A 12,194-nucleotide genomic window follows, 5' to 3' on the forward strand; every position below is an offset into this window, starting at 1 on the left:
CCTTAGATTTACCGATTTTTAATTACCGAATCGGTATGATTCGGTAATTTAAAATCGGTAAATCTATTTTACCTACATCTGGGCCTAAGTGCCTTCTGTGAATACCAAAATCAGTAAGTGCCTTCTGTGAATAACAAAATGGTAGTAAGTTTAGGATTTTGTCTTAAGTTAGTTCTGTGAATCGGGCCCTCAGACAATAAGGGGTCTCCAGTGGGCTGTGAATTTCATCTAAGAATGGTTGATCCTATGGGTTATCTGTTCCAAGGCTAGGGCTTGCCATAGTCTATTGAATCACAATGCCGTATCAGGAGACTTGTTCTTTTTCCAGAAGAGAGAAATAATTTGTTGAGGTGCACCGGACATACTTCGGATTAAACCCAAAAACACCCCTGTCATGCCCTCTATATTTAATGGTTGGATTCCCATGAGCCAAAATGCTGTGATCCACTGGGATAGCATATCCAATGTTCCTTTAATGTGTCCCAGGATTTCTTTCCAGGATGTCTGTATGAGCACACAGGACCACTAAATGTGTAGAAAAGTGACTTTGTCATAGTGCCTGTTGGACCTGGCCCTTTTCTGGCAGGTTCACCCCGAAACTTTTTGCTTTTTCCTAGCCTGTTTCTGTGACCTGGTGTTGGTGATTTTAGGCCTCTGCGCACTTTTTCACTGTGGTACCGTGTAAAGTGCATGAGCTCGCTGTGTGTGTGTGGTGAGTGACCTGCCCTCCCATAGGAATGCATGGGGAATATGTGTGACCATAGTAGTTCCTGATGTGTGGGGAGTGTAGGGTCGAGTTTGGTATGTGCGAACTCGTGAGATTGAATGCTGCGTAATGATGTATGCGGCATGAATGTGTCTAGTGTGGAAGTGCCACTTCTAGACATGGGGGAGCGTGTAGTAGTGAGTGTGCTGACACGTGACTGGCTGGAGCCTGGCTCCAGGAGTCTAGATGAGTCTGCCCAGTGGTGAGTGTTGAAATTAGCATGCTGATGTGAGGGGAGGGCTGCACCTGGGTGCTGAATAGGGCTGGGATTTCCCCACACAATGCTGGCTCCGCCTCCTGTGGTGCGACTGATGACCCTAGCCTGCATGTGAATGGGAGGGGTGGCTGAGCTCATCAAGGGGGCTCCCAAACCAGCTGCGCCTGGTTTTTCCCCCACCCTGCACCTTTAGACAAAGGAATTCACTGTATAAAAAGGGGCTGTGTCCCCTTACAAAATGTTCTTGTTTCTGACTTGAATCCTGCCAGGGGCGTGCTGCTGCTTGGGCCCAGGGGAAGGCTTGCCTCCCTGGGCCCTGCCAAGCCCTGGATATCTGATGGACTTTTTGTGGACCCTTCTTCCTGACCCTGGAAGACTTGTCCTGTGAAGTCCTGCTTGTGCTGGGACCCTCCTTGCTATGGGAGTCATGTCTGGGGCCTTTTATGATTTCTATGCCCCCAGCGCCTAGAGAGCGCTTTATTCTACTTTTCCTGGGGCAGAGCGCTGTCGTTTTCCCTCTGTGGGAAGCGCTCCTGCCCTTTGTGTGCCGAGTGCGCAGGTGCCGCCCTGCATCTTGATCGATATTGGATTATTTTAATGCACGGGTGCCCACCCCGTTTCTGGGTGCCGTTGCGAGTGCCCACCTCGCTGCTATGGTTATTTTATGCTGCGAGGGTGCCCACCCCTCGTTATGGTGCCGAGAGCGGTGCCGCCGCCGCCGCTGCGGCGAACCAGGAAGTCAGGCGATGTTTTGCCTGGCGGAGGCACCAGAGGAGTGAGGGGAGAGGTGTTGCGGGGCTCCCATGAGCTGAGGGAGCCCAGTGGTATCTAGAGGAGCCGGCCCGGGTGAAGCACAGCCACCGCAGCCGTGGAGGAGGAGGGGGCACGAGGCGGCCCCCGCCACGAGCGAGGAGAGGAAGCCGCGAGTGAAGCAGAGCCAGCCACGAGTGAAGCCGAGCCCCCCCGACCAGCCCGGGGAGTGTTGAAGGGCTGGGGGTAGGCGGGAAGCTCCGGGCGGATGTCGCGGTGCCTGTTGAGGGCACAAGTTGGAGCAGCCCCGTTTGGCAGTGGGCTGCTCCCCGTGTATTGGCAGCATCTACTTGAGCCCCGTGTGGTTCTGGGTGGTCAAGTGGTGCTGCAGTTGAAGGCCCAGGATGCTCATGGTAGTTAGGGCGGCCCCGGATGGCAGTGGGTCACCCCACCGTTCTTCCCGAGCCCAGATGGCTCCAAAGAGGGGAGCATTGTTGTATTTGGCGCCCCCGAGGCCCCAGGAGCAATGTTGTGTCTAGAGCCCCGTGTAGCTCCAACGCTCAGGGGGCATTTCTTTGATCACGAGTCCCCAGAGGGGGGACTCCAACGATTGGGGGCATGTGTTATGTCAGAGCCTGTGTGGCTCCAACGTGTGCAGAGTGTCTGAGCCTGTGGGGCTCCAACAGATGGCGCAGATTTGCTCTAGGGGCTAGAGAGAGCCCCTGTCGCTGTTTGTCCCAGCTGCCCAGCAATTAGTGGGCAGTTGCACCGTTTAGGCGCAATTTGAGAGTCCCTAGGAAGTACAGAGATGGCACAGTGGTGCCAGGCCTGATACAGCTGCGCAGCACTTAGTGCCAGCTGCAACGTTTAGGCCCTGTTGTTGTTCTCAGCTGCCCAGCAATTAGTGGGCAGCAGCAACGTTTAGGTTTGCGCCGGTGGCGCACCCCTGACTGGCGCTGCGTGGCAGCGCGCCCTGACATTTTGGACACAGGGCTTTGGAGCCCCTTTATTAGATGGCCACTTGGCCAGGGGGCTGGCATGTGATTTTATTTTTGCGCAATGTGATTTTGCTATGTTTTTGATTGTAATTGCCTAAGGTGATGTTTGCGCAATGTGATTATGAGTTTATTTTACCTATGTAGGTTTATGCTAGTGAGATGTTTTCACTATGTGAGTTACGCCCCTAAATATGATTTATTCTTAGGAGATAGAGTCTAATGTGTTTAGACTAGTGAGGAGATTGCCTACTGTATTGTTACCGGTTAGGTCCAAATGTGAGTTATGCGTAATGTGCTATGCCATTATGCCTGTGACACCTCTGAATGTGTTTTATGCATCATGTGTTTTCCTTCCCTACACCTCTGAATGTTGTGATGCATCATGTGTAATGTGTTCTTACCTATAATTGTTCTTTTGTACTACACTTATTCTATGATCTACAAATTGCTATTTCTAACAGTATTTCTGCTAAGTGCTGATTCTGACAGTGGTCCAAGTGGCCCTGTCTTGTACATAATCCCTTGTGAATATTGCCCGTGCCAGTTGGCACAATGTATATTGTGTGATTACTATCTGATGTGTTTTGACAATACAGAAGTTATTTTTATATAACCTTGTGTGGAGTTCCTTTTGTGGTGTGCCTAGGATGTTGTTGCTGTTGTGTGCGTGCGCAAATGCTTTACACATTGCCTCCGGGATAAGCCTGTCTGCTCGTGCCAAGCTACCAAGGGGGTGAGCGGGGGGTTATCTTGGCGTGTGACCCCCTTGCCCTGATTAGAATGGTGGTTTCTGCCTGGCTTTGGCGTAAGAAATTCCAGTCTAACATTGTTGGTCAGCGGTGAGGATTAGAACTTGTATTTGTGCAGTACCACAGCGACAACTGGCTACATTACAAAACCCTGCATTTTAGATGGTCACATGTTTGGAATTATTGTTTATGATTTTTTTTTCCCTCAAGAGTGTCATTTTCAAATGGTGTTCCTGCGCTTTATGTTTAGTGGCAGAAGAAAGAGAATGATAGGGCGGGACGCCAGTAGAGGGGGAGGTTCCCATAGATCAGGAATCCCTTGCTGGGTCCAGTGCCCAATCCCTGTTCCTGTCCCTGTGTGGGTAGATGGAAGAGAGGGAGTGTGGAGGAGAGATGGCTTGCTCGGTAGGGTGGTTATCCCCTGAGTGTAGTGTGTGTGTCTGGATTCCCCAGTACGGTAGGATCCAGTGGTGGCAGCTAAAATGTGTCCAGTGCGTGAAGTCCCATTCCCAGTTCCCAGAGTAGGGTGCCTGGTGCTCAGTAAGAGGGGTACAGGTTGAGAGTCAGGGGCAGTGAGGAACTGTCTCACCAGTCTGGAGGGGGAGTGTGTGGATGAGTGGTGTGTTGAAGTGGAGGGGTTGGTGTGAGTTTTTTTTAAAGGAGCTTGCACGGGAGGTGTACCTCTGGTGGTTTGCAGGAGGTCCTGCAGAGGCACTGGACAAGAAGGTGGACTGCTGGCGGTGTGCTAGATGTCTTGCAGAGGCATTAGGGAGTGATTCTAAAAGTAGTGGCTTGTGTATCTGATGATCCTGTGTAGGGGAAGAGGTTCATGTGTAGCCCAGCTAGGTCCCAGTAGGATGGTAGGGGTGTAGGGGCTCACGTCCTGTCTCAGTGGAGGCGGAGTGAGTGTGGGACCACGTTGGCCCGAAACCCTGTCTCAGGGCCTGGAGGGTTCCCTAAGGGAGCGCCAGGTCAGGGGCCAAGGCTGTACTTACAAGTCATTTGAGGAGGATCTTCCTGTGTCTAGAGGACGGGGAGTGTCTGTAACCAGAACTCCGGCGGTCCTGGTGTTGGGCTGTACCGCTCCTAAGTGGAGGGTGCAGAAGTCCTGGTTCGCTGGGCATTTGACCGTCTAGAGTGCTTGACCATTTGTGGGGCCTCTGGAGGTCGTTCCCTGAGGAGGGGGGAGGCCAGGTTCCGGTTCAGCCTGACCTGGAGGGAAGGGCATCTGTAATCAGTGTGGAATTCTACCAGGCTGGAGGAAGACTCAGTTACCCTGTATGACATCTCTCTTAAAGTACTTTATAAATATGTGAGGACTGTATCTCTTAAAAAAATAATTTTTACACAATAAACAGGTTGTATTATACACCGAGAAAACTAGCGAAGTTTGTAAACCCACCTCCTCTTTGCCCAAGATGTGGGCTCATAGAAGCAGATGACATCCACATATTCTGTGACTGTCCGGTGGTTGGGTCATTCTGGGGTAAAGTGGAGGGGGCCATTGAAAGCATCTTTAAAACAAAGTTATGTTTGAACTTAACTAGAATTATGTTTGGCCTGGATGCAGATCTCATAGCTGAATTAAGGGGGACACAAGTTGCTTTATTTTTTCTGTTTGATTCTGATTGCTCGAAGAGAGATTTGTAAGGTTTGGAAGGATGCCAACCCCCCACTATACGAAAATTGGCTCCAAGCAGCAATTAGAATGGCGCGTTTAGAATCACTTTTAACCCACAATGTAAATAGCACGGTGTGGAAACCTTTTATTGATTGGGGAATAGCAATGAGATAAAATACTCAAGGTCCAATGATTACACCATGCCTTGGTATAAAAAGGCAGGCCAGGTTGGCCCCAGACGAAAGCAAGAACTCTGGCCTGGGGCGCCTAGGAAAAGATTGGGCCTTAGGAGATAATTTGCACTCGTTAGTGGTGAGATGAGGACTAAAAAAAAAAAAAAAAAAGAAATGATCTACAAAGTGCTATTTCTAACAGTATTTCTGTTAAGTGCTGATTCTGACAGTGGTCCAGGTGGCCCTGTCTTGTACATAATCCCTTGTGAATATTGCCCGTGCCAGTTGGCACAATGTATATTGTGTGATTACTATCTGATGTGTTTTGACAATACAGAAGTTATTTTTATATAACCTTGTGTGGAGTTCCTTTTGTGGTGTGCCTAGGATGTTCTTGCTGTTGCGTGCGCAAATGCTTTACCCATTGCCTCCGGGATAAGCCTGTCTGCTCGTGCCAAGATACCAAGGGGGTGAGCAGGGGTTATCTTGGAGTGTGACCCCCTTGCCCTGACAAAATGGTGGTTTCTGCCTGGCTTTGGCGTAAGCCTTAGCCAACCAGAAATCCCAGTCTAACAGTGCTGTTTTAGAGAGACAAGGGAACCCGAAAGTAAATCACTGGGGACCTTGGGCGTTAGATTATTACTAAGGACATGGGTCCCTAGTACATGAAGAATCAGAGTGAGAATAAACATACGCTAAATAGCCAATATGTTTTTTGTCCAGCCGGACACAAATTTTTTTTTCAAAATGTACAGAATAACAATGAATCAAAAGTAATGTCAAGGGGGCACAGCCTCTGACCCACAGAGAACAAGACAAAACAACAATGTTCAGGCAAGTGCGAACGAGGCGGTCTGTGTACTAGTATTCAGTGTACAGACTTGATTACTTTAAGGTACCATTGTGCAATACATTGTAAATATTTTGAGAACATATGGTACTAGGGTGTCGACGTTTCGATGCCAGACCTCAGATACGTGACATCATCTTCAGGACAATGTTATAGACCATGTTCGTCTTGAATAATATATACATTTGCCGGAGCAAGGTATGGGTAGACCGGGGATGCAGTCAAGTACCGTGCAGGATGTGGACCCAAGGGATAACGGGTGTGCACTTCTATCGCTCGTAAATGGTTTGCCGTCCCGGATGGCAAATGCGGCACTTTGAATTATGCCGAAAGCAGGATCGCTATTTCTGACTGGTTCTGCGTTGATCGCAGATTCATTGTTATTGTGTACATTTTGAAAAATAAATTCCTGTCCGGCTGGACAAAGGACATATTGGCTATTTAGCGTATGTTTATTCTCACCTTGATTCTTCATGTACTAGGGACCCCTGTTTTTAGTAATAATTTTTCACAGTGCCAGAAGGTTGCTGAAGTTGAGGAAAACATGTAGCCCAGTTTCAGGCTGATTCCCTGTTTGGGATTCTTTTGTGTGTTTTTGGAATGTCACGCCAGAGTAGTTCCCATTGTTTATCTGAGATAGTCATGCCAGTGTCTCTTTCCCAGCAGTTCTGGAATGAGTGTCTAGTGATTGGTCTGGATTCCTGGAGCTCCACAGAGCTGCTGTATTCCCACAAAAAATGCAGAGGGCAGTAACTCCTGTTACCAATCCATTGAATTATCTAGTTACTTGCAATGAGAGCCTATGTGTTTGTTGCCTGATATGTCTGAATGCCCTAACAGAAGATACACACAAAGGCACCCAAATACTTGTCAGGTATCACAGAGTTTTAATTCATATGTTTTAGGCCACTTCCTAAATTGTAGCCTACACCTCTTCTAGAGAACTAAATATGCTTTTTAGGCCACTCCCCTTTCAGCGACCCCCTTTTTATCCCAATTGGTCACTGCGTATGCCTCTGAGAATTGAAGGCAAAAAAAGATTCATGTTCCTTGTGTGCTGCAAGCCATGTGTCCACTTCTTCAAAACTCGATTCAAAACAGTCATCCATCAGGTTTAAGTTTTTTTTTATTTTTTAAATACACTTCCACAATACATGTCTGAAGTAAAAGTTAAACGTAGGCATCTATTTTAAAGGTAGTTGGGGCAAAGTCATTAATAAGGGACAACTTTTCAAAGGCGGGGGAAAAGCTCAGAATTGTATTTGCAACAAAATCCATGCTTGGATAATAATGATGGGGGGGGGGGTTGATTGACAAGAAGGGAGTGATAAGAAGCACACCGTCGGATTGTCTGTGCACGACAGTGTCTTTTCACCTCCTAGTTGTTCTTGATTGTTTTTTGCTATTTGCCAATAGTAAAAGTGCCACTTCAGAGTGCAACATCAGGGCACTCGCCTGTTGCCTTAGGCACGAAGTCTAGAACCCAGTCACAAATGATGATGAGAGGTCGTCTATCCAATAAAGAAAATGCTTTTGGAGCTCAGGAAAGGAGCAATGTTGGCAAGGCTCTTAATAGGTCATAATAGATCTTATTGAAAGTAGTGTCAAAAGCTCAAATTTAAGTGTGGCAAATATATAATGCCCCAAAAGGGCCACATGGCACACATACCCAAACTTGCAAGATGAACAGAGAGGGGTTTCTGTAACAATAAAAATCTGAATGAGGCACAACTTGTACAGAACCTTCTCTAGGCTAAGTTGGAACTAAAGGAAAACGATTGCCAGTTTGAGATTTAGAAAAAAGAAACAGTTTCAGTGGCTCAGAGACAAAGAATCAGTCTTCTCCACAGCGCATTCACCAAACTTCAGATTGGGGGTCTGTCCACCGTCTCCTTCTACAGATTCTCTAGAGTTTTCAGGCTTTGTACCAGTTTGACTGCAATAGTTCGAAGAAGGGTATGGTTGGACAGTAAACTTACCATAAGTAATAGACCCTTGCTTTGCAAAGCTACTTGCAATCTTCCAGAGTGCCCTTCATTGGCGCTTACCCTCACCTTGGGCCACATGTACGTTCATTCGGTTTTGCCGGTCTCAAATTGTGATTTTTTGCGACTTGTAATTTGTGACTCGGCAACCAGTTTGTACTAATGTGTCTGTGTTTCCTTTTTAAATAAAGCAACTTTTTTTTCAAAAACAGGCTGTTTAACTTAAAGGAAAATGCCATGCGTTTAAAAGAAAAAAAATCACATTTTCTTTTCATTTTTTAAGTGCAGGCAGTGGTCCTTTGGACCACTGGCTGCTCTTAAAAAAATATTTTCTCATACATTCACAAAAGGGAAGGGGTTCCCTGGGGACCCTTTCCATTTGAGACCAGTTTACCATCTACTTTAAGTAGATGGTAGCTATGGCCGCAAAACAATCATATATACCAGTGCGAGTCGCTATTAGAAATTGATGCCCTTGCACGCTCCTTCCTAATAGTGACTCGCTAACCCTATTTTGCAAGTCTGTCAAAAGTTAGCGACTCACAAAATAGGGTTTATACATACTACAACCCTTATTAGTGGTCGCAAACGGGCCGATTTTCCCTTCGATACCTCAAAAAACGTGCATACATCTGACCCCTTCTTCCTTAGTTCTGGAGTATGAACTGTGCATACTGAGGCTGAGCTGTAAAGAGCTCAATTTCAGTTTTCAATCTGGGCTACTACACTGCTGTCCTACTGCATTAAAGCCTACTTGGGTCTCATGAAACAGTAACTCAGAACACTGCATGGCACAACAGCACTGCATTATATCACTATGGGCCATATGTATGAACACATTTTCCCATAGGCACAGAATGGGTAAAACCCTTTGATACATCTGGCCCTATGACTATTGTAGTGATGTATATGAGCACAAGTTTGGACAGTGTTAAACAGCTGTCAGTCCATTAAGCATCAGTGAAAAGAAAATTATATGAACATCAAAAAATAAAACTCTTAAGCCTGATTCACAAAGCTCTTTTAAATGAGCTTACACTTTTGAGTAAGTTTACTCCTTTTTCATATGCACAAACTCTGAGTCCAAGTTAGTACTAGTTGCACTGGTACTGCAAAACTCGCCCATCGAAAATAATGTAGATTGCAGAACTGGTACCGTGTAGTGTTAAAATTAATACAAAAGTGTAAACTACTGCAAGCGTGTAGGTTACCCCAAAGGTTTGTGAAGACAGAAAGCTAGTAAACTTACTCAAAACTAGAAACTTACACAAAAATGCAGTTTGTAAATCAGATCCTGTGATTTTTCTGTACTTATCCAAAGATCCTTCATAACGATTTTTTTGAAGTTTTGTTAAGCTAATTGAACGTTTATTTGTTGTTTCTAATGCTACAATGCAATTCATTGATTAATTAAACATCCACTTTTCCCTGTTAAGTGTAAAATCACTGACAAACATGGCATACTGTACATCGCTTCAATTCGGAGGGTATTGACTATTTATAATGTGGCACGACTTATTCCGTTTCACTGTAACTTTGGTGACATTAAACGAATTAATGAGACATAGGTTTTTTTTTATTACTAAAAAAAATCACATTAAGCTTTTCTTGTCAGATATGATGGTGCTGAAGATCCATCACTCTGAATCCTACAAGCAATTAGTTGCACAGCATCAAATGCGTATTTTATCTTGACTGACAATGATCTGCATTTTGACCATGATGCATGATATTCATCTGCCTTATTAGGTGTGCTGTGCAGCATGATGGAAATATGAATGTAATGATTTCTCAAAGGACTGCAGCAGAACATTGTTTTCTGCTGCTAACATCATAAAAATGTAGGCTTCTTCCAGTAATCACAAGTTTACTGAGTTTATGGACCACTAGTGGCATTATTGCAGCATAATCAGGGGACCTATCATGAATGTGTGCACAGGTGCAGAATAGAATGTTCTCCTCTTTCTGAATGTAAGTTCATTGACTACAGGGTATACATGAAAACCCTTGTAAGAGAGTGCATTATTAATTGGGTTGGATAGAAGTCCACCTCAAGTAAGAAAGTCAGTAACTTGTTAAGTCAAGTCAAAGGTTTCAGTAATTTAAACCTGAACTCAACCCCTTGTAGCTATGACACAGAGCATACAAGTTTAAGTTAAAGAAAATGCGTAAAGCATTTAGAAATAAGAAAACACTTAAAATGTTATAATTCAGCACAATAAAAATCACACTACAGATGGAAATAGAGAAAAAATAATTAAACAAAATGACCCTAAAATGGCAAAAATTGAATAAGTGTTGATGGAGATCTGAATTTTAGAGAATTTAAAGAGGGTTAGTACTAAATAGCATTTAGCACTAGTGATAGTCTATGGTCGCAGTAGATTGGGACCTAGGTGCAAATTCAGGCCGACTGCGATGGAGAGATCCTCTGATACACTAACCAGGTTTGTCTCAATAGGCTTAGTCTCTGAAATGGAATTTAAAATCTTACTGGGCGACAAGGTGATAGGCTGTATAACCATTGGATGAGGTCCCACAGAAGCCATTGGTTCAGAACGCTCTGAGCAACAATATTCAAATGTAGTACTTAGGGAAGTACTTGGATTGGCCGGATACTTTTGATATCTTGGCCTTGTCAAGATTTCTATGACTGAATTTAGTCACTTTTCCAGAGCTCAGAATCCTCAAGTAAGACATGGTTGCAGGCTGTATCTGACAATGAGTTCCATGAGGTCAAATACCCTTTTCCCGAGTACCTGCAGAAACAGATTTGCTGGTGCATAAAATCTCTAGGTAGGAGAAGTACTTTGGGTTGATTGGCTTGGGTGTGTAGTCCTGGTCCTCTAGGGGTCTGGAAGTCCAAAAATGTACATATTTACAGTGTCTTTAAGAGAACTCCAGTTAGTCACAGCCAAGAGTCCCAGGACCTCAGGAACAGTACTTGGGGGTCAGGACTCACTCCAACAGAGATCACCAGCATGGTCCAGTCCAGGTCAATTTACTGCTGGTAAGCTGGACACTTGAGGGAAAAGGTCTTTTGCAGTGTACAAGTGGCAGCAGGTCCAGCCCTTCAATCTGACAGATATCGAACATCAGGTGCAGTCCATTTGTTCTTCCTCTGGTCCAAAAAGTGCTCTGCTGAGGGTGCCTTGGGGTCCCACATTTATGGTTAGCATCAGCTAGTGGGTGGGGATGACTCCTAGCTTCTCCCTAACCAATGGGGTAAAGTTTCCCTGGGCAACCCTGCCCACTTTTGCAGAAGTCACTGTTTACGTACTGTAAACAATATCACAGAGCACCTTACTCCCAAAGTCCAAATTGGAGGAACATTTCCCTCTTAGTACAGAACTTCTCCACCCACCCAGAGGTGTGGCGAGGGACATGAATAGTCACCTCCTCTGTGGTAACTCAAAATCAGGGATAGTTATCTGTCATTTCTGGAGGGAGCAAGCCTGACTGGGGGAACAAAGGGTTGCCTTCTCCAGGTCTTGGCCTACATTAACTTGTAAAATGGTAGGCCCCTTCTCAAATTCATGAGGTTCATGGGTCCACCATAAATGGTATTCCTGCAAGGGGAAGAAAAACACCTCCTGTTGCAAATGGGTTCTGCCCATTCAGTGTGCACAGATTTTTAAACATTTTTGGATCACCCAGTTTTAGACGTTCTACTGTCTGTGATACTTAGTGAATGTCTAATCCATGGTACTCACATGCCTTTTAAGACAAGGCCCCTGCAAAGCAGCAAGGAAAAGGGGCACTAGACAGGTTGCACGTGAACAGTTGTACACACCGGTATGCACACATGTGCGTGCTGCACGCAGGAGACTACTGTTGTGCGCAGCCTAGTAACTGTGCACAGATAACCTGGTACTATGCAGGATTATATATTGATGTTGCATAGGCATTATAATGCTAGTGTATACTAATAAGTCAGTGTGATCTACTGTTTTGTCTGTAGTGACACTTTATTACAATCATAGGGAGCAAATTGCCTTAGAGTGCAGTTTTGCTTCCCCTTGGTCTACTGAGACCAGAGATGTATCTAATGGGGGTGTAACCTGTGTGAGAAAAACAATTCCGCA

Source organism: Lissotriton helveticus, chromosome 6, assembly GCF_964261635.1.
Source record: "Lissotriton helveticus chromosome 6, aLisHel1.1, whole genome shotgun sequence".
Lineage (NCBI taxonomy): Eukaryota > Metazoa > Chordata > Amphibia > Caudata > Salamandridae > Lissotriton > Lissotriton helveticus.